Source organism: Musa acuminata, chromosome BXJ1-8, assembly GCF_036884655.1.
Source record: "Musa acuminata AAA Group cultivar baxijiao chromosome BXJ1-8, Cavendish_Baxijiao_AAA, whole genome shotgun sequence".
Classification (NCBI taxonomy): Eukaryota; Viridiplantae; Streptophyta; class Magnoliopsida; order Zingiberales; family Musaceae; genus Musa; species Musa acuminata.
In genome coordinates, this window is record NC_088334.1 from 39,765,079 (window position 1) to 39,789,538 (window position 24,460).

Here is a 24,460-nt window from a genome sequence, read left to right on the forward strand (position 1 = left end):
TCGGAATTTGCCGTGACCGCTACGCAGTCAGTCTCGTGGGGCTCGGAGAGAGCTTTCCGGAATGGGGCCGCAATAGCGATTCCGAGTTCGTTCGAGAAAGTCCCGATGGTTTCGGCGCGCGCTTGCCGTGTCCGGTACGCGGTCGGCCTCGTGGGCATCGGAGGGATCCGACAATGGCGATTCCGAGATCGTTCGAGAGGTTTCGGGGCTCCGGTCGTCGATGCGCCGTCCGCGACGTGCACAAAGGGGAGGGACGACGCACACAAAACGATTGCGATCATACCAGCACTAAAGCACCGGATCTCATCAAAACTCCGAAGTTAAGCGTGCTTGGGCGAAAGTAGTACTAGGATGGGTGACCCCCTTGGAAGTCCTCGTGTTACACTCCTTTTTGCGCCCCGAGCGGCCAAAAGACTTACTTAAAACTCTCTTTTAAGCTTTTCAATTTTTCCAGCATTATGGCCAACAATAAATATGTCATTAACATATATATAGCAGGAGAATAATGAAATCATCATCTAAAAATTTCTTCATAAAACATACAATGACCAGACATGGTTCTAGGATGGGTGACCCCCTGGGAAGTCCTCGTGTTGCACTCCTTTCTGCGCCCCGAGCGGCCAAAACCTCTCCCGTCGACCTCCGAGGCGATGGTTTTGGGCCTCGGAATTTGCCGTGACCGCTACGCAGTCAGTCTCGTGGGGCTCGGAGAGAGCTTTCCGGAATGGGGCCGCAATAGCGATTCCGAGTTCGTTCGAGAAAGTCCCGATGGTTTCGGCGCGCGCTTGCCGTGTCCGGTACGCGGTCGGCCTCGTGGGCATCGGAGGGATCCGACAATGGCGATTACGAGATCGTTCGAGAGGTTTCGGGGCTCCGGTCGTCGATGCGCCGTCCGCGACGTGCACAAAGGCGAGGGACGACGCACACAAAACGAGTGCGATCATACCAGCACTAAAGCACCGGATCCCATCAGAACTCCGAAGTTAAGCTTGCTTGGGCGAGAGTAGTACTAGGATGGGTGACCCCCTGGGAAGTCCTCGTGTTGCACTCCTTTTTGCGCCCCGAGCGGCCAAAAGACTTACTTAAAACTCTCTTTTAAGCTTTTCAATTTTTCCAGCATTATGGCCAACAATAAATATGTCATTAACATATATATAGCAGGAGAATAATGAAATCATCATCTAAAAATTTCTTCATAAAACATACAATGACCAGACATGGTTCTAGGATGGGTGACCCCCTGGGAAGTCCTCGTGTTGCACTCCTTTCTGCGCCCCGAGCGGCCAAAACCTCTCCCGTCGACCTCCGAGGCGATGGTTTTGGGCCTCGGAATTTGCCGTGACCGCTACGCAGTCAGTCTCGTGGGGCTCGGAGAGAGCTTTCCGGAATGGGGCCGCAATAGCGATTCCGAGTTCGTTCGAGAAAGTCCCGATGGTTTCGGCGCGCGCTTGCCGTGTCCGGTACGCGGTCGGCCTCGTGGGCATCGGAGGGATCCGACAATGGCGATTACGAGATCGTTCGAGAGGTTTCGGGGCTCCGGTCGTCGATGCGCCGTCCGCGACGTGCACAAAGGCGAAGGACGACATAGACAAAATGAGTGCGATCATACCAGCACTAAAGCACCGGATCCCATCAGAACTCCGAAGTTAAGCGTGCTTGGGCGAGAGTAGTACTAGGATGGGTGACCCCCTGGGAAGTCCTCGTGTTGCACTCCTTTTTGCGCCCCGAGCGGCCAAAAGACTTACTTAAAACTCTCTTTTAAGCTTTTCAATTTTTCCAGCATTATGGCCAACAATAAATATGTCATTAACATATATATAGCAGGAGAATAATGAAATCATCATCTAAAAATTTCTTCATAAAACATACAATGACCAGACATGGTTCTAGGATGGGTGACCCCCTGGGAAGTCCTCGTGTTGCACTCCTTTTTGCGCCCCGAGCGGCCAAAACCTCTCCCGTCGACCTCCGAGGCGAGGGTTTTGGGCCTCGGAATTTGCCGTGACCGCTACGCAGTCAGTCTCGTGGGGCTCGGAGAGAGCTTTCCGGAATGGGGCCGCAATAGCGATTCCGAGTTCGTTCGAGAAAGTCCCGATGGTTTCGGCGCGCGCTTGCCGTGTCCGGTACGCGGTCGGCCTCGTGGGCATCGGAGGGATCCGACAATGGCGATTCCGAGATCGTTCGAGAGGTTTCGGGGCTCCAGTCGTCGATGCGCCGTCCGCGACGTGCACAAAGGGGAGGGACGACGCACACAAAACGATTGCGATCATACCAACACTAAAGCACCGGATCCCATCAAAACTCCGAAGTTAAGCGTGCTTGGGCGAAAGTAGTACTAGGATGGGTGACCCCCTTGGAAGTCCTCGTGTTGCACTCCTTTTTGCGCCCCGAGCGGCCAAAAGACTTACTTAAAACTCTCTTTTAAGCTTTTCAATTTTTCCAGTATTATGGCCAACAATAAATATGTCATTAACATATATATAGCAGGAGAATAATGAAATCATCATCTAAAAATTTCTTCATAAAACATACAATGACCAGACATGGTTCTAGGATGGGTGACCCCCTGGGAAGTCCTCGTGTTGCACTCCTTTTTGCGCCCCGAGCGGCCAAAACCTCTCCCGTCGACCTCCGAGGCGATGGTTTTGGGCCTCGGAATTTGCCGTGACCGCTACGCAGTCAGTCTCGTGGGGCTCGGAGAGAGCTTTCCGGAATGGGGCCGCAATAGCGATTCCGAGTTCGTTCGAGAAAGTCCCGATGGTTTCGGCGCGCGCTTGCCGTGTCCGGTACGCGGTCGGCCTCGTGGGCATCAGAGGGATCCGACAATGGCGATTCCGAGATCGTTCGAGAGGTTTCGGGGCTCCGGTCGTCGATGCGCCGTCCGCGACGTGCACAAAGGCGAGGGACGACGCACACAAAAAGAGTTCGATCATACCAGCACTAAAGCACCGGATTCCATCAGAACTCCGAAGTTAAGCGTGTTTGGGCGAGAGTAGTACTAGGATGGGTGACCCCCTGGGAAGTCCTCTTGTTTTACTCTTTTTTGCGCCCCGAGCGGCCAAAAGACTTACTTAAAACTCTCTTTTAAGCTTTTCAATTTTTCCAGCATTATGGCCAACAATAAATATGTCATTAACATATATATAGCAGGAGAATAATGAAATCATCATCTAAAAATTTCTTCATAAAACATACAATGACCAGACATGGTTCTAGGATGGGTGACCCCCTGGGAAGTCCTCGTGTTGCACTCCTTTCTGCGCCCCGAGCGGCCAAAACCTCTCCCGTCGACCTCCGAGGCTAGGGTTTTGGGCCTCGGAATTTGCCGTGACCGCTACGCAGTCAGTCTCGTGGGGCTCGGAGAGAGCTTTCCGGAATGGGGCCGCAATAGCGATTCCGAGTTCGTTCGAGAAAGTCCCGATGGTTTCGGCGCGCGCTTGCCGTGTCCGGTACGCGGTCGGCCTCGTGGGCATCGGAGGGATCCGACAATGGCGATTACGAGATCGTTCGAGAGGTTTCGGGGCTCCGGTCGTCGATGCGCCGTCCGCGACGTGCACAAAGGCGAGGGACGACGCACACAAAACGAGTGCGATCATACCAGCACTAAAGCACCGGATCCCATCAGAACTCCGAAGTTAAGCCTGCTTGGGCGAGAGTAGTACTAGGATGGGTGACCCCCTGGGAAGTCCTCGTGTTGCACTCCTTTTTGCGCCCCGAGCGGCCAAAAGACTTACTTAAAACTCTCTTTTAAGCTTTTCAATTTTTCCAGCATTATGGCCAACAATAAATATGTCATTAACATATATATAACAGGAGAATAATGAAATCATCATCTAAAAATTTCTTCATAAAACATACAATGACCAGACATGGTTCTAGGATGGGTGACCCCCTGGGAAGTCCTCGTGTTGCACTCCTTTTTGCGCCCCGAGCGGCCAAAACCTCTCCCGTCGACCTCCGAGGCGAGGGTTTTGGGCCTCGGAATTTGCCGTGACCGCTACGCAGTCAGTCTCGTGGGGCTCGGAGAGAGCTTTCCGGAATGGGGCCGCAATAGCGATTCCGAGTTCGTTCGAGAAAGTCCCGATGGTTTCGGCGCGCGCTTGCCGTGTCCGGTACGCGGTCGGCCTCGTGGGCATCGGAGGGATCCGACAATGGCGATTCCGAGATCGTTCGAGAGGTTTCGGGGCTCCGGTCGTCGATGCGCCGTCCGCGACGTGCACAAAGGGGAGGGACGACGCACACAAAACGATTGCGATCATACCAACACTAAAGCACCGGATCCCATCAAAACTCCGAAGTTAAGCGTGCTTGGGCGAAAGTAGTACTAGGATGGGTGACCCCCTTGGAAGTCCTCGTGTTGCACTCCTTTTTGCGCCCCGAGCGGCCAAAAGACTTACTTAAAACTCTCTTTTAAGCTTTTCAATTTTTCCAGTATTATGGCCAACAATAAATATGTCATTAACATATATATAGCAGGAGAATAATGAAATCATCATCTAAAAATTTCTTCATAAAACATACAATGACCAGACATGGTTCTAGGATGGGTGACCCCCTGGGAAGTCCTCGTGTTGCACTCCTTTTTGCGCCCCGAGCGGCCAAAACCTCTCCCGTCGACCTCCGAGGCGATGGTTTTGGGCCTCGGAATTTGCCGTGACCGCTACGCAGTCAGTCTCGTGGGGCTCGGAGAGAGCTTTCCGGAATGGGGCCGCAATAGCGATTCCGAGTTCGTTCGAGAAAGTCCCGATGGTTTCGGCGCGCGCTTGCCGTGTCCGGTACGCGGTCGGCCTCGTGGGCATCGGAGGGATCCGACAATGGCGATTCCGAGATCGTTCGAGAGGTTTCGGGGCTCCGGTCGTCGATGCGCCGTCCGCGACGTGCACAAAGGCGAGGGACGACGCACACAAAAAGAGTGCGATCATACCAGCACTAAAGCACCGGATTCCATCAGAACTCCGAAGTTAAGCCTGCTTGGGCGAGAGTAGTACTAGGATGGGTGACCCCCTTGGAAGTCCTCGTGTTGCACTCCTTTTTGCGCCCCGAGCGGCCAAAAGACTTACTTAAAACTCTCTTTTAAGCTTTTCAATTTTTCCAGCATTATGGCCAACAATAAATATGTCATTAACATATATATAGCAGGAGAATAATGAAATCATCATCTAAAAATTTCTTCATAAAACATACAATGACCAGACATGGTTCTAGGATGGGTGACCCCCTGGGAAGTCCTCGTGTTGCACTCCTTTCTGCGCCCCGAGCGACCAAAACCTCTCCCGTCGACCTCCGAGGCGATGGTTTTGGGCCTCGGAATTTGCCGTGACCGCTACGCAGTCAATCTCGTGGGGCTCGGAGAGAGCTTTCCGGAATGGGGCCGCAATAGCGATTCCGAGTTCGTTCGAGAAAGTCCCGATGGTTTCGGCGCGCGCTTGCCGTGTCCGGTACGCGGTCGGCCTCGTGGGCATCGGAGGGATCCGACAATGGCGATTACGAGATCGTTCGAGAGGTTTCGGGGCTCCGGTCGTCGATGCGCCGTCCGCGACGTGCACAAAGGCGAGGGACGACGCACACAAAACGAGTGCGATCATACCAGCTCTAAAGCACCGGATCCCATCAGAACTCCGAAGTTAAGCGTGCTTGGGCGAGAGTAGTACTAGGATGGGTGACCCCCTGGGAAGTCCTCGTGTTGCACTCCTTTTTGCGCCCCGAGCGGCCAAAAGACTTACTTAAAACTCTCTTTTAAGCTTTTCAATTTTTCCAGCATTATGGCCAACAATAAATATGTCATTAACATATATATAGCAGGAGAATAATGAAATCATCATCTAAAAATTTCTTCATAAAACATACAATGACCAGACATGGTTCTAGGATGGGTGACCCCCTGGGAAGTCCTCGTGTTGCACTCCTTTTTGCGCCCCGAGCGGCCAAAACCTCTCCCGTCGACCTCCGAGGCTAGGGTTTTGGGCCTCGGAATTTGCCGTGACCGCTACGCAGTCAGTCTCGTGGGGCTCGGAGAGAGCTTTCCGGAATGGGGCCGCAATAGCGATTCCGAGTTCGTTCGAGAAAGTCCCGATGGTTTCGGCGCGCGCTTGCCGTGTCCGGTACGCGGTCGGCCTCGTGGGCATCGGAGGGATCCGACAATGGCGATTCCGAGATCGTTCGAGAGGTTTCGGGGCTCCGGTCGTCGATGCGCCGTCCGCGACGTGCACAAAGGGGAGTGACGACGCACACAAAACGATTGCGATCATACCAGCACTAAAGCACCGGATCCCATCAAAACTCCGAAGTTAAGCGTGCTTGGGCGAAAGTAGTACTAGGATGGGTGACCCCCTTGGAAGTCCTCGTGTTACACTCCTTTTTGCGCCCCGAGCGGCCAAAAGACTTACTTAAAACTCTCTTTTAAGCTTTTCAATTTTTCCAGCATTATGGCCAACAATAAATATGTCATTAACATATATATAGCAGGAGAATAATGAAATCATCATCTAAAAATTTCTTCATAAAACATACAATGACCAGACATGGTTCTAGGATGGGTGACCCCCTGGGAAGTCCTCGTGTTGCACTCCTTTCTGCGCCCCGAGCGGCCAAAACCTCTCCCGTCGACCTCCGAGGCGATGGTTTTGGGCCTCGGAATTTGCCGTGACCGCTACGCAGTCAGTCTCGTGGGGCTCGGAGAGAGCTTTCCGGAATGGGGCCGCAATAGCGATTCCGAGTTCGTTCGAGAAAGTCCCGATGGTTTCGGCGCGCGCTTGCCGTGTCCGGTACGCGGTCGGCCTCGTGGGCATCGGAGGGATCCGACAATGGCGATTACGAGATCGTTCGAGAGGTTTCGGGGCTCCGGTCGTCGATGCGCCGTCCGCGACGTGCACAAAGGCGAGGGACGACACACACAAAACGAGTGCGATCATACCAGCACTAAAGCACCGGATCCCATCAGAACTCCGAAGTTAAGCGTGCTTGGGCGAGAGTAGTACTAGGATGGGTGACCCCCTGGGAAGTCCTCGTGTTGCACTCCTTTTTGCGCCCCGAGCGGCCAAAAGACTTACTTAAAACTCTCTTTTAAGCTTTTCAATTTTTCCAGCATTATGGCCAACAATAAATATGTCATTAACATATATATAGCAGGAGAATAATGAAATCATCATCTAAAAATTTCTTCATAAAACATACAATGACCAGACATGGTTCTAGGATGGGTGACCCCCTGGGAAGTCCTCGTGTTGCACTCCTTTCTGCGCCCCGAGCGGCCAAAACCTCTCCCGTCGACCTCCGAGGCGATGGTTTTGGGCCTCGGAATTTGCCGTGACCGCTACGCAGTCAGTCTCGTGGGGCTCGGAGAGAGCTTTCCGGAATGGGGCCGCAATAGCGATTCCGAGTTCGTTCGAGAAAGTCCCGATGGTTTCGGCGCGCGCTTGCCGTGTCCGGTACGCGGTCGGCCTCGTGGGCATCGGAGGGATCCGACAATGGCGATTACGAGATCGTTCGAGAGGTTTCGGGGCTCCGGTCGTCGATGCGCCGTCCGCGACGTGCACAAAGGCGAGGGACGACATAGACAAAATGAGTGCGATCATACCAGCACTAAAGCACCGGATCCCATCAGAACTCCGAAGTTAAGCGTGCTTGGGCGAGAGTAGTACTAGGATGGGTGACCCCCTGGGAAGTCCTCGTGTTGCACTCCTTTTTGCGCCCCGAGCGGCCAAAAGACTTACTTAAAACTCTCTTTTAAGCTTTTCAATTTTTCCAGCATTATGGCCAACAATAAATGTCATTAACATATATATAGCAGGAGAATAATGAAATCATCATCTAAAAATTTCTTCATAAAACATACAATGACCAGACATGGTTCTAGGATGGGTGACCCCCTGGGAAGTCCTCGTGTTGCACTCCTTTTTGCGCCCCGAGCGGCCAAAACCTCTCCCGTCGACCTCCGAGGCGAGGGTTTTGGGCCTCGGAATTTGCCGTGACCGCTACGCAGTCAGTCTCGTGGGGCTCGGAGAGAGCTTTCCGGAATGGGGCCGCAATAGCGATTCCGAGTTCGTTCGAGAAAGTCCCGATGGTTTCGGCGCGCGCTTGCCGTGTCCGGTACGCGGTCGGCCTCGTGGGCATCGGAGGGATCCGACAATGGCGATTCCGAGATCGTTCGAGAGGTTTCGGGGCTCCAGTCGTCGATGCGCCGTCCGCGACGTGCACAAAGGGGAGGGACGACGCACACAAAACGATTGCGATCATACCAACACTAAAGCACCGGATCCCATCAAAACTCCGAAGTTAAGCGTGCTTGGGCGAAAGTAGTACTAGGATGGGTGACCCCCTTGGAAGTCCTCGTGTTGCACTCCTTTTTGCGCCCCGAGCGGCCAAAAGACTTACTTAAAACTCTCTTTTAAGCTTTTCAATTTTTCCAGTATTATGGCCAACAATAAATATGTCATTAACATATATATAGCAGGAGAATAATGAAATCATCATCTAAAAATTTCTTCATAAAACATACAATGACCAGACATGGTTCTAGGATGGGTGACCCCCTGGGAAGTCCTCGTGTTGCACTCCTTTTTGCGCCCCGAGCGGCCAAAACCTCTCCCGTCGACCTCCGAGGCGATGGTTTTGGGCCTCGGAATTTGCCGTGACCGCTACGCAGTCAGTCTCGTGGGGCTCGGAGAGAGCTTTCCGGAATGGGGCCGCAATAGCGATTCCGAGTTCGTTCGAGAAAGTCCCGATGGTTTCGGCGCGCGCTTGCCGTGTCCGGTACGCGGTCGGCCTCGTGGGCATCGGAGGGATCCGACAATGGCGATTACGAGATCGTTCGAGAGGTTTCGGGGCTCCGGTCGTCGATGCGCCGTCCGCGACGTGCACAAAGGCGAGGGACGACGCACACAAAACGAGTGCGATCATACCAGCACTAAAGCACCGGATCCCATCAGAACTCCGAAGTTAAGCGTGCTTGGGCGAGAGTAGTACTAGGATGGGTGACCCCCTGGGAAGTCCTCGTTTTGCACTCCTTTTTGCGCCCCGAGCGGCCAAAAGACTTACTTAAAACTCTCTTTTAAGCTTTTCAATTTTTCCAGCATTATGGCCAACAATAAATATGTCATTAACATATATATAGCAGGAGAATAATGAAATCATCATCTAAAAATTTCTTCATAAAACATACAATGACCAGACATGGTTCTAGGATGGGTGACCCCCTGGGAAGTCCTCGTGTTGCACTCCTTTTTGCGCCCCGAGCGGCCAAAACCTCTCCCGTCGACCTCCGAGGCTAGGGTTTTGGGCCTCGGAATTTGCCGTGACCGCTACGCAGTCAGTCTCGTGGGGCTCGGAGAGAGCTTTCCGGAATGGGGCCGCAATAGCGATTCCGAGTTCGTTCGAGAAAGTCCCGATGGTTTCGGCGCGCGCTTGCCGTGTCCGGTACGCGGTCGGCCTCGTGGGCATCGGAGGGATCCGACAATGGCGATTCCGAGATCGTTCGAGAGGTTTCGGGGCTCCGGTCGTCGATGCGCCGTCTGCGACGTGCACAAAGGGGAGGGACGACGCACACAAAACGATTGCGATCATACCAGCACTAAAGCACCGGATCCCATCAAAACTCCGAAGTTAAGCGTGCTTGGGCGAAAGTAGTACTAGGATGGGTGACCCCCTTGGAAGTCCTCGTGTTACACTCCTTTTTGCGCCCCGAGCGGCCAAAAGACTTACTTAAAACTCTCTTTTAAGCTTTTCAATTTTTCCAGCATTATGGCCAACAATAAATATGTCATTAACATATATATAGCAGGAGAATAATGAAATCATCATCTAAAAATTTCTTCATAAAACATACAATGACCAGACATGGTTCTAGGATGGGTGACCCCCTGGGAAGTCCTCGTGTTGCACTCCTTTCTGCGCCCCGAGCGGCCAAAACCTCTCCCGTCGACCTCCGAGGCGATGGTTTTGGGCCTCGGAATTTGCCGTGACCGCTACGCAGTCAGTCTCGTGGGGCTCGGAGAGAGCTTTCCGGAATGGGGCCGCAATAGCGATTCCGAGTTCGTTCGAAAAAGTCCCGATGGTTTCGGCGCGCGCTTGCCGTGTCCGGTACGCGGTCGGCCTCGTGGGCATCGGAGGGATCTGACAATGGCGATTACGAGATCGTTCGAGAGGTTTCGGGGCTCCGGTCGTCGATGCGCCGTCCGCGACGTGCACAAAGGCGAGGGACGACATAGACAAAATGAGTGCGATCATACCAGCACTAAAGCACCGGATCCCATCAGAACTCCGAAGTTAAGCGTGCTTGGGCGAGAGTAGTACTAGGATGGGTGACCCCCTGGGAAGTCCTCGTGTTGCACTACTTTTTGCGCCCCGAGCGGCCAAAAGACTTACTTAAAACTCTCTTTTAAGCTTTTCAATTTTTCCAGCATTATGGCCAACAATAAATATGTCATTAACATATATATAGCAGGAGAATAATGAAATCATCATCTAAAAATTTCTTCATAAAACATACAATGACCAGACATGGTTCTAGGATGGGTGACCCCCTGGGAAGTCCTCGTGTTGCACTCCTTTTTGCGCCCCGAGCGGCCAAAACCTCTCCCGTCGACCTCCGAGGCGAGGGTTTTGGGCCTCGGAATTTGCCGTGACCGCTACGCAGTCAGTCTCGTGGGGCTCGGAGAGAGCTTTCCGGAATGGGGCCGCAATAGCGATTCCGAGTTCGTTCGAGAAAGTCCCGATGGTTTCGGCGCGCGCTTGCCGTGTCCGGTACGCGGTCGGCCTCGTGGGCATCGGAGGGATCCGACAATGGCGATTTCGAGATCGTTCGAGAGGTTTCGGGGCTCCGGTCGTCGATGCGCCGTCCGCGACGTGCACAAAGGGGAGGGACGACGCACACAAAACGATTGCGATCATACCAACACTAAAGCACCGGATCCCATCAAAACTCCGAAGTTAAGCGTGCTTGGGCGAAAGTAGTACTAGGATGGGTGACCCCCTTGGAAGTCCTCGTGTTGCACTCCTTTTTGCGCCCCGAGCGGCCAAAAGACTTACTTAAAACTCTCTTTTAAGCTTTTCAATTTTTCCAGTATTATGGCCAACAATAAATATGTCATTAACATATATATAGCAGGAGAATAATGAAATCATCATCTAAAAATTTCTTCATAAAACATACAATGACCAGACATGGTTCTAGGATGGGTGACCCCCTGGGAAGTCCTCGTGTTGCACTCCTTTTTGCGCCCCGAGCGGCCAAAACCTCTCCCGTCGACCTCCGAGGCGATGGTTTTGGGCCTCGGAATTTGCCGTGACCGCTACGCAGTCAGTCTCGTGGGGCTCGGAGAGAGCTTTCCGGAATGGGGCCGCAATAGCGATTCCGAGTTCGTTCGAGAAAGTCCCGATGGTTTCGGCGCGCGCTTGCCGTGTCCGGTACGCGGTCGGCCTCGTGGGCATCGGAGGGATCCGACAATGGCGATTCCGAGATCGTTCGAGAGGTTTCGGGGCTCCGGTCGTCGATGCGCCGTCCGCGACGTGCACAAAGGCGAGGGACGACGCACACAAAACGAGTGCGATCATACCAGCACTAAAGCACCGGATCCCATCAGAACTCCGAAGTTAAGCCTGCTTGGGCGAGAGTAGTACTAGGATGGGTGACCCCCTGGGAAGTCCTCGTGTTGCACTCCTTTTTGCGCCCCGAGCGGCCAAAAGACTTACTTAAAACTCTCTTTTAAGCTTTTCAATTTTTCCAGCATTATGGCCAACAATAAATATGTCATTAACATATATATAACAGGAGAATAATGAAATCATCATCTAAAAATTTCTTCATAAAACATACAATGACCAGACATGGTTCTAGGATGGGTGACCCCCTGGGAAGTCCTCGTGTTGCACTCCTTTTTGCGCCCCGAGCGGCCAAAACCTCTCCCGTCGACCTCCGAGGCGAGGGTTTTGGGCCTCGGAATTTGCCGTGACCGCTACGCAGTCAGTCTCGTGGGGCTCGGAGAGAGCTTTCCGGAATGGGGCCGCAATAGCGATTCCGAGTTCGTTCGAGAAAGTCCCGATGGTTTCGGCGCGCGCTTGCCGTGTCCGGTACGCGGTCGGCCTCGTGGGCATCGGAGGGATCCGACAATGGCGATTCCGAGATCGTTCGAGAGGTTTCGGGGCTCCGGTCGTCGATGCGCCGTCCGCGACGTGCACAAAGGGGAGGGACGACGCACACAAAACGATTGCGATCATACCAACACTAAAGCACCGGATCCCATCAAAACTCCGAAGTTAAGCGTGCTTGGGCGAAAGTAGTACTAGGATGGGTGACCCCCTTGGAAGTCCTCGTGTTGCACTCCTTTTTGCGCCCCGAGCGGCCAAAAGACTTACTTAAAACTCTCTTTTAAGCTTTTCAATTTTTCCAGTATTATGGCCAACAATAAATATGTCATTAACATATATATAGCAGGAGAATAATGAAATCATCATCTAAAAATTTCTTCATAAAACATACAATGACCAGACATGGTTCTAGGATGGGTGACCCCCTGGGAAGTCCTCGTGTTGCACTCCTTTTTGCGCCCCGAGCGGCCAAAACCTCTCCCGTCGACCTCCGAGGCGATGGTTTTGGGCCTCGGAATTTGCCGTGACCGCTACGCAGTCAGTCTCGTGGGGCTCGGAGAGAGCTTTCCGGAATGGGGCCGCAATAGCGATTCCGAGTTCGTTCGAGAAAGTCCCGATGGTTTCGGCGCGCGCTTGCCGTGTCCGGTACGCGGTCGGCCTCGTGGGCATCGGAGGGATCCGACAATGGCGATTCCGAGATCGTTCGAGAGGTTTCGGGGCTCCGGTCGTCGATGCGCCGTCCGCGACGTGCACAAAGGCGAGGGACGACGCACACAAAAAGAGTGCGATCATACCAGCACTAAAGCACCGGATTCCATCAGAACTCCGAAGTTAAGCCTGCTTGGGCGAGAGTAGTACTAGGATGGGTGACCCCCTTGGAAGTCCTCGTGTTGCACTCCTTTTTGCGCCCCGAGCGGCCAAAAGACTTACTTAAAACTCTCTTTTAAGCTTTTCAATTTTTCCAGCATTATGGCCAACAATAAATATGTCATTAACATATATATAGCAGGAGAATAATGAAATCATCATCTAAAAATTTCTTCATAAAACATACAATGACCAGACATGGTTCTAGGATGGGTGACCCCCTGGGAAGTCCTCGTGTTGCACTCCTTTCTGCGCCCCGAGCGGCCAAAACCTCTCCCGTCGACCTCCGAGGCGATGGTTTTGGGCCTCGGAATTTGCCGTGACCGCTACGCAGTCAATCTCGTGGGGCTCGGAGAGAGCTTTCCGGAATGGGGCCGCAATAGCGATTCCGAGTTCGTTCGAGAAAGTCCCGATGGTTTCGGCGCGCGCTTGCCGTGTCCGGTACGCGGTCGGCCTCGTGGGCATCGGAGGGATCCGACAATGGCGATTACGAGATCGTTCGAGAGGTTTCGGGGCTCCGGTCGTCGATGCGCCGTCCGCGACGTGCACAAAGGCGAGGGACGACGCACACAAAACGAGTGCGATCATACCAGCTCTAAAGCACCGGATCCCATCAGAACTCCGAAGTTAAGCGTGCTTGGGCGAGAGTAGTACTAAGATGGGTGACCCCCTGGGAAGTCCTCGTGTTGCACTCCTTTTTGCGCCCCGAGCGGCCAAAAGACTTACTTAAAACTCTCTTTTAAGCTTTTCAATTTTTCCAGCATTATGGCCAACAATAAATATGTCATTAACATATATATAGCAGGAGAATAATGAAATCATCATCTAAAAATTTCTTCATAAAACATACAATGACCAGACATGGTTCTAGGATGGGTGACCCCCTGGGAAGTCCTCGTGTTGCACTCCTTTTTGCGCCCCGAGCGGCCAAAACCTCTCCCGTCGACCTCCGAGGCTAGGGTTTTGGGCCTCGGAATTTGCCGTGACCGCTACGCAGTCAGTCTCGTGGGGCTCGGAGAGAGCTTTCCGGAATGGGGCCGCAATAGCGATTCCGAGTTCGTTCGAGAAAGTCCCGATGGTTTCGGCGCGCGCTTGCCGTGTCCGGTACGCGGTCGGCCTCGTGGGCATCGGAGGGATCCGACAATGGCGATTCCGAGATCGTTCGAGAGGTTTCGGGGCTCCGGTCGTCGATGCGCCGTCCGCGACGTGCACAAAGGGGAGTGACGACGCACACAAAACGATTGCGATCATACCAGCACTAAAGCACCGGATCCCATCAAAACTCCGAAGTTAAGCGTGCTTGGGCGAAAGTAGTACTAGGATGGGTGACCCCCTTGGAAGTCCTCGTGTTACACTCCTTTTTGCGCCCCGAGCGGCCAAAAGACTTACTTAAAACTCTCTTTTAAGCTTTTCAATTTTTCCAGCATTATGGCCAACAATAAATATGTCATTAACATATATATAGCAGGAGAATAATGAAATCATCATCTAAAAATTTCTTCATAAAACATACAATGACCAGACATGGTTCTAGGATGGGTGACCCCCTGGGAAGTCCTCGTGTTGCACTCCTTTCTGCGCCCCGAGCGGCCAAAACCTCTCCCGTCGACCTCCGAGGCGATGGTTTTGGGCCTCGGAATTTGCCGTGACCGCTACGCAGTCAGTCTCGTGGGGCTCGGAGAGAGCTTTCCGGAATGGGGCCGCAATAGCGATTCCGAGTTCGTTCGAGAAAGTCCCGATGGTTTCGGCGCGCGCTTGCCGTGTCCGGTACGCGGTCGGCCTCGTGGGCATCGGAGGGATCCGACAATGGCGATTACGAGATCGTTCGAGAGGTTTCGGGGCTCCGGTCGTCGATGCGCCGTCCGCGACGTGCACAAAGGCGAGGGACGACACACACAAAACGAGTGCGATCATACCAGCACTAAAGCACCGGATCCCATCAGAACTCCGAAGTTAAGCGTGCTTGGGCGAGAGTAGTACTAGGATGGGTGACCCCCTGGGAAGTCCTCGTGTTGCACTCCTTTTTGCGCCCCGAGCGGCCAAAAGACTTACTTAAAACTCTCTTTTAAGCTTTTCAATTTTTCCAGCATTATGGCCAACAATAAATATGTCATTAACATATATATAGCAGGAGAATAATGAAATCATCATCTAAAAATTTCTTCATAAAACATACAATGACCAGACATGGTTCTAGGATGGGTGACCCCCTGGGAAGTCCTCGTGTTGCACTCCTTTCTGCGCCCCGAGCGGCCAAAACCTCTCCCGTCGACCTCCGAGGCGATGGTTTTGGGCCTCGGAATTTGCCGTGACCGCTACGCAGTCAGTCTCGTGGGGCTCGGAGAGAGCTTTCCGGAATGGGGCCGCAATAGCGATTCCGAGTTCGTTCGAGAAAGTCCCGATGGTTTCGGCGCGCGCTTGCCGTGTCCGGTACGCGGTCGGCCTCGTGGGCATCGGAGGGATCCGACAATGGCGATTACGAGATCGTTCGAGAGGTTTCGGGGCTCCGGTCGTCGATGCGCCGTCCGCGACGTGCACAAAGGCGAGGGACGACATAGACAAAATGAGTGCGATCATACCAGCACTAAAGCACCGGATCCCATCAGAACTCCGAAGTTAAGCGTGCTTGGGCGAGAGTAGTACTAGGATGGGTGACCCCCTGGGAAGTCCTCGTGTTGCACTCCTTTTTGCGCCCCGAGCGGCCAAAAGACTTACTTAAAACTCTCTTTTAAGCTTTTCAATTTTTCCAGCATTATGGCCAACAATAAATGTCATTAACATATATATAGCAGGAGAATAATGAAATCATCATCTAAAAATTTCTTCATAAAACATACAATGACCAGACATGGTTCTAGGATGGGTGACCCCCTGGGAAGTCCTCGTGTTGCACTCCTTTTTGCGCCCCGAGCGGCCAAAACCTCTCCCGTCGACCTCCGAGGCGAGGGTTTTGGGCCTCGGAATTTGCCGTGACCGCTACGCAGTCAGTCTCGTGGGGCTCGGAGAGAGCTTTCCGGAATGGGGCCGCAATAGCGATTCCGAGTTCGTTCGAGAAAGTCCCGATGGTTTCGGCGCGCGCTTGCCGTGTCCGGTACGCGGTCGGCCTCGTGGGCATCGGAGGGATCCGACAATGGCGATTCCGAGATCGTTCGAGAGGTTTCGGGGCTCCAGTCGTCGATGCGCCGTCCGCGACGTGCACAAAGGGGAGGGACGACGCACACAAAACGATTGCGATCATACCAACACTAAAGCACCGGATCCCATCAAAACTCCGAAGTTAAGCGTGCTTGGGCGAAAGTAGTACTAGGATGGGTGACCCCCTTGGAAGTCCTCGTGTTGCACTCCTTTTTGCGCCCCGAGCGGCCAAAAGACTTACTTAAAACTCTCTTTTAAGCTTTTCAATTTTTCCAGTATTATGGCCAACAATAAATATGTCATTAACATATATATAGCAGGAGAATAATGAAATCATCATCTAAAAATTTCTTCATAAAACATACAATGACCAGACATGGTTCTAGGATGGGTGACCCCCTGGGAAGTCCTCGTGTTGCACTCCTTTTTGCGCCCCGAGCGGCCAAAACCTCTCCCGTCGACCTCCGAGGCGATGGTTTTGGGCCTCGGAATTTGCCGTGACCGCTACGCAGTCAGTCTCGTGGGGCTCGGAGAGAGCTTTCCGGAATGGGGCCGCAATAGCGATTCCGAGTTCGTTCGAGAAAGTCCCGATGGTTTCGGCGCGCGCTTGCCGTGTCCGGTACGCGGTCGGCCTCGTGGGCATCGGAGGGATCCGACAATGGCGATTACGAGATCGTTCGAGAGGTTTCGGGGCTCCGGTCGTCGATGCGCCGTCCGCGACGTGCACAAAGGCGAGGGACGACGCACACAAAACGAGTGCGATCATACCAGCACTAAAGCACCGGATCCCATCAGAACTCCGAAGTTAAGCGTGCTTGGGCGAGAGTAGTACTAGGATGGGTGACCCCCTGGGAAGTCCTCGTTTTGCACTCCTTTTTGCGCCCCGAGCGGCCAAAAGACTTACTTAAAACTCTCTTTTAAGCTTTTCAATTTTTCCAGCATTATGGCCAACAATAAATATGTCATTAACATATATATAGCAGGAGAATAATGAAATCATCATCTAAAAATTTCTTCATAAAACATACAATGACCAGACATGGTTCTAGGATGGGTGACCCCCTGGGAAGTCCTCGTGTTGCACTCCTTTTTGCGCCCCGAGCGGCCAAAACCTCTCCCGTCGACCTCCGAGGCTAGGGTTTTGGGCCTCGGAATTTGCCGTGACCGCTACGCAGTCAGTCTCGTGGGGCTCGGAGAGAGCTTTCCGGAATGGGGCCGCAATAGCGATTCCGAGTTCGTTCGAGAAAGTCCCGATGGTTTCGGCGCGCGCTTGCCGTGTCCGGTACGCGGTCGGCCTCGTGGGCATCGGAGGGATCCGACAATGGCGATTCCGAGATCGTTCGAGAGGTTTCGGGGCTCCGGTCGTCGATGCGCCGTCTGCGACGTGCACAAAGGGGAGGGACGACGCACACAAAACGATTGCGATCATACCAGCACTAAAGCACCGGATCCCATCAAAACTCCGAAGTTAAGCATGCTTGGGCGAAAGTAGTACTAGGATGGGTGACCCCCTTGGAAGTCCTCGTGTTACACTCCTTTTTGCGCCCCGAGCGGCCAAAAGACTTACTTAAAACTCTCTTTTAAGCTTTTCAATTTTTCCAGCATTATGGCCAACAATAAATATGTCATTAACATATATATAGCAGGAGAATAATGAAATCATCATCTAAAAATTTCTTCATAAAACATACAATGACCAGACATGGTTCTAGGATGGGTGACCCCCTGGGAAGTCCTCGTGTTGCACTCCTTTCTGCGCCCCGAGCGGCCAAAACCTCTCCCGTCGACCTCCGAGGCGATGGTTTTGGGCCTCGGAATTTGCCGTGACCGCTACGCAGTCAGTCTCGTGGGGCTCGGAGAGAGCTTTCCGGAATGGGGCCGCAATAGCGATTCCGAGTTCGTTCGAAAAAGTCCCGATGGTTTCGGCGCGCGCTTGCCGTGTCCGGTACGCGGTCGGCCTCGTGGGCATCGGAGGGATCTGTCAATGGCGATTACGAGATCGTTCGAGAGGTTTCGGGGCTCCGGTCGTCGATGCGCCGTCCGCGACGTGCACAAAGGCGAGGGACGACATAGACAAAATGAGTGCGATCATACCAGCACTAAAGCACTGGATCCCATCAGAACTCCGAAGTTAAGCGTGCTTGGGCGAGAGTAGTACTAGGATGGGTGACCCCCTGGGAAGTCCTCGTGTTGCACTACTTTTTGCGCCCCGAGCGGCCAAAAGACTTACTTAAAACTCTCTTTTAAGCTTTTCAATTTTTCCAGCATTATGGCCAACAATAAATATGTCATTAACATATATATAGCAGGAGAATAATGAAATCATCATCTAAAAATTTCTTCATAAAACATACAATGACCAGACATGGTTCTAGGATGGGTGACCCCCTGGGAAGTCCTCGTGTTGCACTCCTTTTTGCGCCCCGAGCGGCCAAAACCTCTCCCGTCGACCTCCGAGGCGAGGGTTTTGGGCCTCGGAATTTGCCGTGACCGCTACGCAGTCAGTCTCGTGGGGCTCGGAGAGAGCTTTCCGGAATGGGGCCGCAATAGCGATTCCGAGTTCGTTCGAGAAAGTCCCGATGGTTTCGGCGCGCGCTTGCCGTGTCCGGTACGCGGTCGGCCTCGTGGGCATCGGAGGGATCCGACAATGGCGATTTCGAGATCGTTCGAGAGGTTTCGGGGCTCCGGTCGTCGATGCGCCGTCCGCGACGTGCACAAAGGGGAGGGACGACGCACACAAAACGATTGCGATCATACCAACACTAAAGCACCGGATCCCATCAAAACTCCGAAGTTAAGCGTGCTTGGGCGAAAGTAGTACTAGGATGGGTGACCCCCTTGGAAGTCCTCTTGTTGCACTCCTTTTTGCGCCCCGAGCGGCCAAAAGACTTACTTAAAACTCTCTTTTAAGCTTTTCAATTTTTCCAGTATTATGGCCAACAATAAATATGTCATTAACATATATATAGCAGGAGAATAATGAAATCATCATCTAAAAATTTCTTCATAAAACATACAATGACCAGACATGGTTCTAGGATGGGTGACCCCCTGGGAAGTCCTCGTGTTGCACTCCTTTTTGCGCCCCGAGCGGCCAAAACCTCTCCCGTCGACCTCCGAGGCGATGGTTTTGGGCCTCGGAATTTGCCGTGACCGCTACGCAGTCAGTCTCGTGGGGCTCGGAGAGAGCTTTCCGGAATGGGGCCGCAATAGCGATTCCGAGTTCGTTCGAGAAAGTCCCGATGGTTTCGGCGCGCGCTTGCCGTGTCCGGTACGCGGTCGGCCTCGTGGGCATCGGAGGGATCCGACAATGGCGATTCCGAGATCGTTCGAGAGGTTTCGGGGCTCCGGTCGTCGATGCGCCGTCCGCGACGTGCACAAAGGCGAGGGACGACGCACACAAAAAGAGTTCGATCATACCTGCACTAAAGCACCGGATTCCATCAGAACTCCGAAGTTAAGCGTGTTTGGGCGAGAGTAGTACTAGGATGGGTGACCCCCTGGGAAGTCCTCTTGTTTCACTCTTTTTTGCGCCCCGAGCGGCCAAAAGACTTACTTAAAACTCTCTTTTAAGCTTTTCAATTTTTCCAGCATTATGGCCAACAATAAATATGTCATTAACATATATATAGCAGGAGAATAATGAAATCATCATCTAAAAATTTCTTCATAAAACATACAATGACCAGACATGGTTCTAGGATGGGTGACCCCCTGGGAAGTCCTCGTGTTGCACTCCTTTCTGCGCCCCGAGCGGCCAAAACCTCTCCCGTCGACCTCCGAGGCGATGGTTTTGGGCCTCGGAATTTGCCGTGACCGCTACGCAGTCAGTCTCGTGGGGCTCGGAGAGAGCTTTCCGGAATGGGGCCGCAATAGCGATTCCGAGTTCGTTCGAGAAAGTCCCGATGGTTTCGGCGCGCGCTTGCCGTGTCCGGTACGCGGTCGGCCTCGTGGGCATCGGAGGGATCCGACAATGGCGATTACGAGATCGTTCGAGAGGTTTCGGGGCTCCGGTCGTCGATGCGCCGTCCGCGACGTGCACAAAGGCGAGGGACGACGCACACAAAACGAGTGCTATCATACCAGCACTAAAGCACCGGATCCCATCAGAACTCCGAAGTTAAGCGTGCTTGGGCGAGAGTAGTACTAGGATGGGTGACCCCCTGGGAAGTCCTCGTGTTGCACTCCTTTTTGCGCCCCGAGCGGCCAAAAGACTTACTTAAAACTCTCTTTTAAGCTTTTCAATTTTTCCAGCATTATGGCCAACAATAAATATGTCATTAACATATATATAGAAGGAGAATAATGAAATCATCATCTAAAAATTTCTTCATAAAACATACAATGACCAGACATGGTTCTAGGATGGGTGACCCCCTGGGAAGTCCTCGTGTTGCACTCCTTTTTGCGCCCCGAGCGGCCAAAACCTCTCCCGTCGACCTCCGAGGCTAGGGTTTTGGGCCTCGGAATTTGCCGTGACCGCTACGCAGTCAGTCTCGTGGGGCTCGGAGAGAGCTTTCCGGAATGGGGCCGCAATAGCGATTCCGAGTTCGTTCGAGAAAGTCCCGATGGTTTCGGCGCGCGCTTGCCGTGTCCGATACGCGGTCGGCCTCGTGGGCATCGGAGGGATCCGACAATGGCGATTCCGAGATCGTTCGAGAGGTTTCGGGGCTCCGGTCGTCGATGCGCCGTCCGCGACGTGCACAAAGGGGAGGGACGACACACACAAAACGATTGCGATCATACCAGCACTAAAGCACTGGATCCCATCAAAACTCCGAAGTTAAGCGTGCTTGGGCGAAAGTAGTACTAGGATGGGTGACCCCCTTGGAAGTCCTCGTGTTACACTCCTTTTTGCGCCCCGAGCGGCCAAAAGACTTACTTAAAACTCTCTTTTAAGCTTTTCAATTTTTCCAGCATTATGGCCAACAATAAATATGTCATTAACATATATATAGCAGGAGAATAATGAAATCATCATCTAAAAATTTCTTCATAAAACATACAATGACCAGACATGGTTCTAGGATGGGTGACCCCCTGGGAAGTCCTCGTGTTGCACTCCTTTCTGCGCCCCGAGCGGCCAAAACCTCTCCCGTCGACCTCCGAGGCGATGGTTTTGGGCCTCGGAATTTGCCGTGACCGCTACGCAGTCAGTCTCGTGGGGCTCGGAGAGAGCTTTCCGGAATGGGGCCGCAATAGCGATTCCGAGTTCGTTCGAGAAAGTCCCGATGGTTTCGGCGCGCGCTTGCCGTGTCCGGTACGCGGTCGGCCTCGTGGGCATCGGAGGGATCCGACAATGGCGATTACGAGATCGTTCGAGAGGTTTCGGGGCTCCGGTCGTCGATGCGCCGTCCGCGACGTGCACAAAGGCGAGGGACGACGCACACAAAACGAGTGCGATCATACCAGCACTAAAGCACCGGATCCCATCAGAACTCCGAAGTTAAGCGTGCTTGGGCGAGAGTAGTACTAGGATGGGTGACCCCCTGGGAAGTCCTCGTGTTGCACTCCTTTTTGCGCCCCGAGCGGCCAAAAGACTTACTTAAAACTCTCTTTTAAGCTTTTCAATTTTTCCAGCCTTATGGCCAACAATAAATATGTCATTAACATATATATAGCAGGAGAATAATGAAATCATCATCTAAAAATTTCTTCATAAAACATACAATGACCAGACATGGTTCTAGGATGGGTGACCCCCTGGGAAGTCCTCGTGTTGCACTCCTTTCTGCGCCCCGAGCGGCCAAAACCTCTCCCGTCGACCTCCGAGGCGATGGTTTTGGGCCTCGGAATTTGCCGTGACCGCTACGCAGTCAGTCTCGTGGGGCTCGGAGAGAGCTTTCCGGAATGGGGCCGCAATAGCGATTCCGAGTTCGTTCGAGAAAGTCCCGATGGTTTCGGCGCGCGCTTGCCGTGTCCGGTACGCGGTCGGCCTCGTGGGCATCGGAGGGATCCGACAATGGCGATTCCGAGATAGTTCGAGAGGTTTCGGGGCTCCGGTCGTCGATGCGCCGTCCGCGACGTGCACAAAGGCGAGGGACGACGCACACAAAACGAGTGCGATAATACCAGCACTAAAGCACCGGATCCCATCAGAACTCCGAAGTTAAGCCTGCTTGGGCGAGAGTAGTACTAGGATGGGTAACCCCCTGGGAAGTCCTCGTGTTGCACTCCTTTTTGCGCCCCGAGCGGCCAAAAGACTTACTTAAAACTCTCTTTTAAGCTTTTCAATTTTTCCAGCATTATGGCCAACAATAAATATGTCATTAACATATATATAGCAGGAGAATAATGAAATCATCATCTAAAAATTTCTTCATAAAACATACAATGACCAGACATGGTTCTAGGATGGGTGACCCCCTGGGAAGTCCTCGTGTTGCACTCCTTTTTGCGCCCCGAGCGGCCAAAACCTCTCCCGACGACCTCCGAGGCGATGGTTTTGGGCCTCGGAATTTGCCGTGACCGCTACGCAGTCAGTCTCGTGGGGCTCGGAGAGAGATTTCCGGAATGGGGCCGCAATAGCGATTCCGAGTTCGTTCGAGAAAGTCCCGATGGTTTCGGCGTGCGCTTGCCGTGTCCGGTACGCGGTCGGCCTCGTGGGCATCGGAGGGATCCGACAATGGCGATTACGAGATCGTTCGAGAGGTTTCGGGGCTCCGGTCGTCGATGCGCCGTCCGCGACGTGCACAAAGGCGAGGGACGACGCACACAAAACGAGTGCGATCATACCAGCACTAAAGCACCGGATCCCATCAGAACTCCGAAGTTAAGCCTGCTTGGGCGAGAGTAGTACTAGGATGGGTGACCCCCTGGGAAGTCCTCGTGTTGCACTCCTTTTTGCGCCCCGAGCGGCCAAAAGACTTACTTAAAACTCTCTTTTAAGCTTTTCAATTTTTCCAGCATTATGGCCAACAATAAATATGTCATTAACATATATATAGCAGGAGAATAATGAAATCATCATCTAAAAATTTCTTCATAAAACATACAATGACCAGACATGGTTCTAGGATGGGTGACCCCCTGGGAAGTCCTCGTGTTGCACTCCTTTTTGCGCCCCGAGCGGCCAAAACCTCTCCCGTCGACCTCCGAGGCGATGGTTTTGGGCCTCGGAATTTGCCGTGACCGCTACGCAGTCAGTCTCGTGGGGCTCGGAGAGAGCTTTCCGGAATGGGGCCGCAATAGCGATTCCGAGTTCGTTCGAGAAAGTCCCGATGGTTTCGGCGCACGCTTGCCATGTCCGTTACGCGGTCGGCCTCGTGGGCATCGGAGGGATCCGACAATGGCGATTCCGAGATCGTTCGAGAGGTTTCGGGGCTCCGGTCGTCGATGCGCCGTCCGCGACGTGCACAAAGGCGAGGGACGACGCACACAAAACGAGTACGATCATACCAGCACTAAAGCACCGGATCCCATCAGAACTCCGAAGTTAAGCCTGTTTGGGCGAGAGTAGTACAAGGATGGGTGACCCCCTGGGAAGTCCTCGTGTTGCACTCCTTTTTGCGCCCCGAGCGGCCAAAAGACTTACTTAAAACTCTCTTTTAAGCTTTTCAATTTTTCCAGCATTAAGGCCAACAATAAATATGTCATTAACATATATATAGCAGGAGAATAATGAAATCATCATCTAAAAATTTCTTCATAAAACATACAATGACCAGACATGGTTCTAGGATGGGTGACCCCCTGGGAAGTCCTCGTGTTGCACTCCTTTTTGCGCCCCGAGCGGCCAAAACCTCTCCCGTCGACCTCCGAGGCGATGGTTTTGGGCCTCGGAATTTGCCGTGACCGCTACGCAGTCAGTCTCGTGGGGCTCGGAGAGAGCTTTCCGGAATGGGGCCGCAATAGCGATTCCGAGTTCGTTCGAGAAAGTCCCGATGGTTTCGGCGCGCGCTTGCCGTGTCCGGTACGCGGTCGGCCTCGTGGGCATCGGAGGGATCCGACAATGGCGATTCCGAGATCGTTCGAGAGGTTTCGGGGCTCCGGTCGTCGATGCGCCGTCCGCGACGTGCACAAAGGCGAGGGACGACGCACACAAAACGAGTACGATCATACCAGCACTAAAGCACCGGATCCCATCAGAACTCCGAAGTTAAGCCTGTTTGGGCGAGAGTAGTACAAGGATGGGTGACCCCCTGGGAAGTCCTCGTGTTGCACTCCTTTTTGCGCCCCGAGCGGCCAAAAGACTTACTTAAAACTCTCTTTTAAGCTTTTCAATTTTTCCAGCATTATGGCCAACAATAAATATGTCATTAACATATATATAGCAGGAGAATAATGAAATCATCATCTAAAAATTTCTTCATAAAACATACAATGACCAGACAAGGTTCTAGGATGGGTGACCCCCTGGGAAGTCTTCGTGTTG

At 52.9% G+C, this 24,460-nt stretch overlaps 37 non-coding genes across 37 annotated transcripts; all 37 read left to right on the forward strand.

The window, feature by feature from the left end:
- Positions 1–269: 269 nt before the first annotated feature.
- Positions 270–388, forward strand: LOC135590806 (5S ribosomal RNA). The gene has a single exon (XR_010478211.1). It is a non-coding gene; the product is annotated as a 5S ribosomal RNA (ribosomal RNA).
- A 544-nt stretch (positions 389–932) lies between these two features.
- On the forward strand, positions 933–1,051 carry LOC135590415 (5S ribosomal RNA). The gene has a single exon (XR_010477823.1). It is a non-coding gene; the product is annotated as a 5S ribosomal RNA (ribosomal RNA).
- Positions 1,052–1,595: 544 nt separating this feature from the next.
- On the forward strand, positions 1,596–1,714 carry LOC135590178 (5S ribosomal RNA). Its single transcript, XR_010477584.1, has one exon. It is a non-coding gene; the product is annotated as a 5S ribosomal RNA (ribosomal RNA).
- Positions 1,715–2,258: 544 nt separating this feature from the next.
- On the forward strand, positions 2,259–2,377 carry LOC135590742 (5S ribosomal RNA). Its single transcript, XR_010478149.1, has one exon. It is a non-coding gene; the product is annotated as a 5S ribosomal RNA (ribosomal RNA).
- Positions 2,378–2,921: 544 nt separating this feature from the next.
- Positions 2,922–3,040, forward strand: LOC135590891 (5S ribosomal RNA). Its single transcript, XR_010478295.1, has one exon. It is a non-coding gene; the product is annotated as a 5S ribosomal RNA (ribosomal RNA).
- Positions 3,041–3,584: 544 nt separating this feature from the next.
- On the forward strand, positions 3,585–3,703 carry LOC135591919 (5S ribosomal RNA). Its single transcript, XR_010478684.1, has one exon. It is a non-coding gene; the product is annotated as a 5S ribosomal RNA (ribosomal RNA).
- Positions 3,704–4,247: 544 nt separating this feature from the next.
- LOC135590743 (5S ribosomal RNA) lies at positions 4,248–4,366 on the forward strand. The gene has a single exon (XR_010478150.1). It is a non-coding gene; the product is annotated as a 5S ribosomal RNA (ribosomal RNA).
- Positions 4,367–4,910: 544 nt separating this feature from the next.
- On the forward strand, positions 4,911–5,029 carry LOC135589795 (5S ribosomal RNA). The gene has a single exon (XR_010477202.1). It is a non-coding gene; the product is annotated as a 5S ribosomal RNA (ribosomal RNA).
- Positions 5,030–5,573: 544 nt separating this feature from the next.
- On the forward strand, positions 5,574–5,692 carry LOC135589769 (5S ribosomal RNA). Its single transcript, XR_010477175.1, has one exon. It is a non-coding gene; the product is annotated as a 5S ribosomal RNA (ribosomal RNA).
- A 544-nt stretch (positions 5,693–6,236) lies between these two features.
- Positions 6,237–6,355, forward strand: LOC135590680 (5S ribosomal RNA). Its single transcript, XR_010478087.1, has one exon. It is a non-coding gene; the product is annotated as a 5S ribosomal RNA (ribosomal RNA).
- Positions 6,356–6,899: 544 nt separating this feature from the next.
- Positions 6,900–7,018, forward strand: LOC135590300 (5S ribosomal RNA). The gene has a single exon (XR_010477706.1). It is a non-coding gene; the product is annotated as a 5S ribosomal RNA (ribosomal RNA).
- A 544-nt stretch (positions 7,019–7,562) lies between these two features.
- Positions 7,563–7,681, forward strand: LOC135590422 (5S ribosomal RNA). Its single transcript, XR_010477830.1, has one exon. It is a non-coding gene; the product is annotated as a 5S ribosomal RNA (ribosomal RNA).
- Positions 7,682–8,223: 542 nt separating this feature from the next.
- On the forward strand, positions 8,224–8,342 carry LOC135590744 (5S ribosomal RNA). The gene has a single exon (XR_010478151.1). It is a non-coding gene; the product is annotated as a 5S ribosomal RNA (ribosomal RNA).
- A 544-nt stretch (positions 8,343–8,886) lies between these two features.
- LOC135589548 (5S ribosomal RNA) lies at positions 8,887–9,005 on the forward strand. The gene has a single exon (XR_010476955.1). It is a non-coding gene; the product is annotated as a 5S ribosomal RNA (ribosomal RNA).
- A 544-nt stretch (positions 9,006–9,549) lies between these two features.
- Positions 9,550–9,668, forward strand: LOC135590682 (5S ribosomal RNA). Its single transcript, XR_010478088.1, has one exon. It is a non-coding gene; the product is annotated as a 5S ribosomal RNA (ribosomal RNA).
- Positions 9,669–10,212: 544 nt separating this feature from the next.
- On the forward strand, positions 10,213–10,331 carry LOC135589830 (5S ribosomal RNA). The gene has a single exon (XR_010477237.1). It is a non-coding gene; the product is annotated as a 5S ribosomal RNA (ribosomal RNA).
- A 544-nt stretch (positions 10,332–10,875) lies between these two features.
- Positions 10,876–10,994, forward strand: LOC135590745 (5S ribosomal RNA). The gene has a single exon (XR_010478152.1). It is a non-coding gene; the product is annotated as a 5S ribosomal RNA (ribosomal RNA).
- A 544-nt stretch (positions 10,995–11,538) lies between these two features.
- On the forward strand, positions 11,539–11,657 carry LOC135591920 (5S ribosomal RNA). Its single transcript, XR_010478685.1, has one exon. It is a non-coding gene; the product is annotated as a 5S ribosomal RNA (ribosomal RNA).
- A 544-nt stretch (positions 11,658–12,201) lies between these two features.
- On the forward strand, positions 12,202–12,320 carry LOC135590746 (5S ribosomal RNA). Its single transcript, XR_010478153.1, has one exon. It is a non-coding gene; the product is annotated as a 5S ribosomal RNA (ribosomal RNA).
- Positions 12,321–12,864: 544 nt separating this feature from the next.
- Positions 12,865–12,983, forward strand: LOC135589796 (5S ribosomal RNA). Its single transcript, XR_010477203.1, has one exon. It is a non-coding gene; the product is annotated as a 5S ribosomal RNA (ribosomal RNA).
- Positions 12,984–13,527: 544 nt separating this feature from the next.
- LOC135590074 (5S ribosomal RNA) lies at positions 13,528–13,646 on the forward strand. Its single transcript, XR_010477481.1, has one exon. It is a non-coding gene; the product is annotated as a 5S ribosomal RNA (ribosomal RNA).
- A 544-nt stretch (positions 13,647–14,190) lies between these two features.
- Positions 14,191–14,309, forward strand: LOC135590683 (5S ribosomal RNA). Its single transcript, XR_010478089.1, has one exon. It is a non-coding gene; the product is annotated as a 5S ribosomal RNA (ribosomal RNA).
- A 544-nt stretch (positions 14,310–14,853) lies between these two features.
- On the forward strand, positions 14,854–14,972 carry LOC135590545 (5S ribosomal RNA). The gene has a single exon (XR_010477953.1). It is a non-coding gene; the product is annotated as a 5S ribosomal RNA (ribosomal RNA).
- A 544-nt stretch (positions 14,973–15,516) lies between these two features.
- On the forward strand, positions 15,517–15,635 carry LOC135590668 (5S ribosomal RNA). The gene has a single exon (XR_010478075.1). It is a non-coding gene; the product is annotated as a 5S ribosomal RNA (ribosomal RNA).
- Positions 15,636–16,177: 542 nt separating this feature from the next.
- LOC135590749 (5S ribosomal RNA) lies at positions 16,178–16,296 on the forward strand. Its single transcript, XR_010478155.1, has one exon. It is a non-coding gene; the product is annotated as a 5S ribosomal RNA (ribosomal RNA).
- Positions 16,297–16,840: 544 nt separating this feature from the next.
- LOC135589560 (5S ribosomal RNA) lies at positions 16,841–16,959 on the forward strand. Its single transcript, XR_010476967.1, has one exon. It is a non-coding gene; the product is annotated as a 5S ribosomal RNA (ribosomal RNA).
- Positions 16,960–17,503: 544 nt separating this feature from the next.
- LOC135590913 (5S ribosomal RNA) lies at positions 17,504–17,622 on the forward strand. The gene has a single exon (XR_010478317.1). It is a non-coding gene; the product is annotated as a 5S ribosomal RNA (ribosomal RNA).
- A 544-nt stretch (positions 17,623–18,166) lies between these two features.
- On the forward strand, positions 18,167–18,285 carry LOC135592024 (5S ribosomal RNA). The gene has a single exon (XR_010478790.1). It is a non-coding gene; the product is annotated as a 5S ribosomal RNA (ribosomal RNA).
- Positions 18,286–18,829: 544 nt separating this feature from the next.
- LOC135591051 (5S ribosomal RNA) lies at positions 18,830–18,948 on the forward strand. The gene has a single exon (XR_010478421.1). It is a non-coding gene; the product is annotated as a 5S ribosomal RNA (ribosomal RNA).
- A 544-nt stretch (positions 18,949–19,492) lies between these two features.
- LOC135590988 (5S ribosomal RNA) lies at positions 19,493–19,611 on the forward strand. The gene has a single exon (XR_010478392.1). It is a non-coding gene; the product is annotated as a 5S ribosomal RNA (ribosomal RNA).
- Positions 19,612–20,155: 544 nt separating this feature from the next.
- On the forward strand, positions 20,156–20,274 carry LOC135589793 (5S ribosomal RNA). Its single transcript, XR_010477199.1, has one exon. It is a non-coding gene; the product is annotated as a 5S ribosomal RNA (ribosomal RNA).
- Positions 20,275–20,818: 544 nt separating this feature from the next.
- LOC135590838 (5S ribosomal RNA) lies at positions 20,819–20,937 on the forward strand. Its single transcript, XR_010478243.1, has one exon. It is a non-coding gene; the product is annotated as a 5S ribosomal RNA (ribosomal RNA).
- Positions 20,938–21,481: 544 nt separating this feature from the next.
- On the forward strand, positions 21,482–21,600 carry LOC135590791 (5S ribosomal RNA). Its single transcript, XR_010478197.1, has one exon. It is a non-coding gene; the product is annotated as a 5S ribosomal RNA (ribosomal RNA).
- Positions 21,601–22,144: 544 nt separating this feature from the next.
- LOC135589604 (5S ribosomal RNA) lies at positions 22,145–22,263 on the forward strand. The gene has a single exon (XR_010477010.1). It is a non-coding gene; the product is annotated as a 5S ribosomal RNA (ribosomal RNA).
- A 544-nt stretch (positions 22,264–22,807) lies between these two features.
- Positions 22,808–22,926, forward strand: LOC135591921 (5S ribosomal RNA). The gene has a single exon (XR_010478686.1). It is a non-coding gene; the product is annotated as a 5S ribosomal RNA (ribosomal RNA).
- A 544-nt stretch (positions 22,927–23,470) lies between these two features.
- Positions 23,471–23,589, forward strand: LOC135590533 (5S ribosomal RNA). The gene has a single exon (XR_010477941.1). It is a non-coding gene; the product is annotated as a 5S ribosomal RNA (ribosomal RNA).
- Positions 23,590–24,133: 544 nt separating this feature from the next.
- On the forward strand, positions 24,134–24,252 carry LOC135590534 (5S ribosomal RNA). Its single transcript, XR_010477942.1, has one exon. It is a non-coding gene; the product is annotated as a 5S ribosomal RNA (ribosomal RNA).
- The last annotated feature ends 208 nt before the right edge of the window (positions 24,253–24,460 follow it).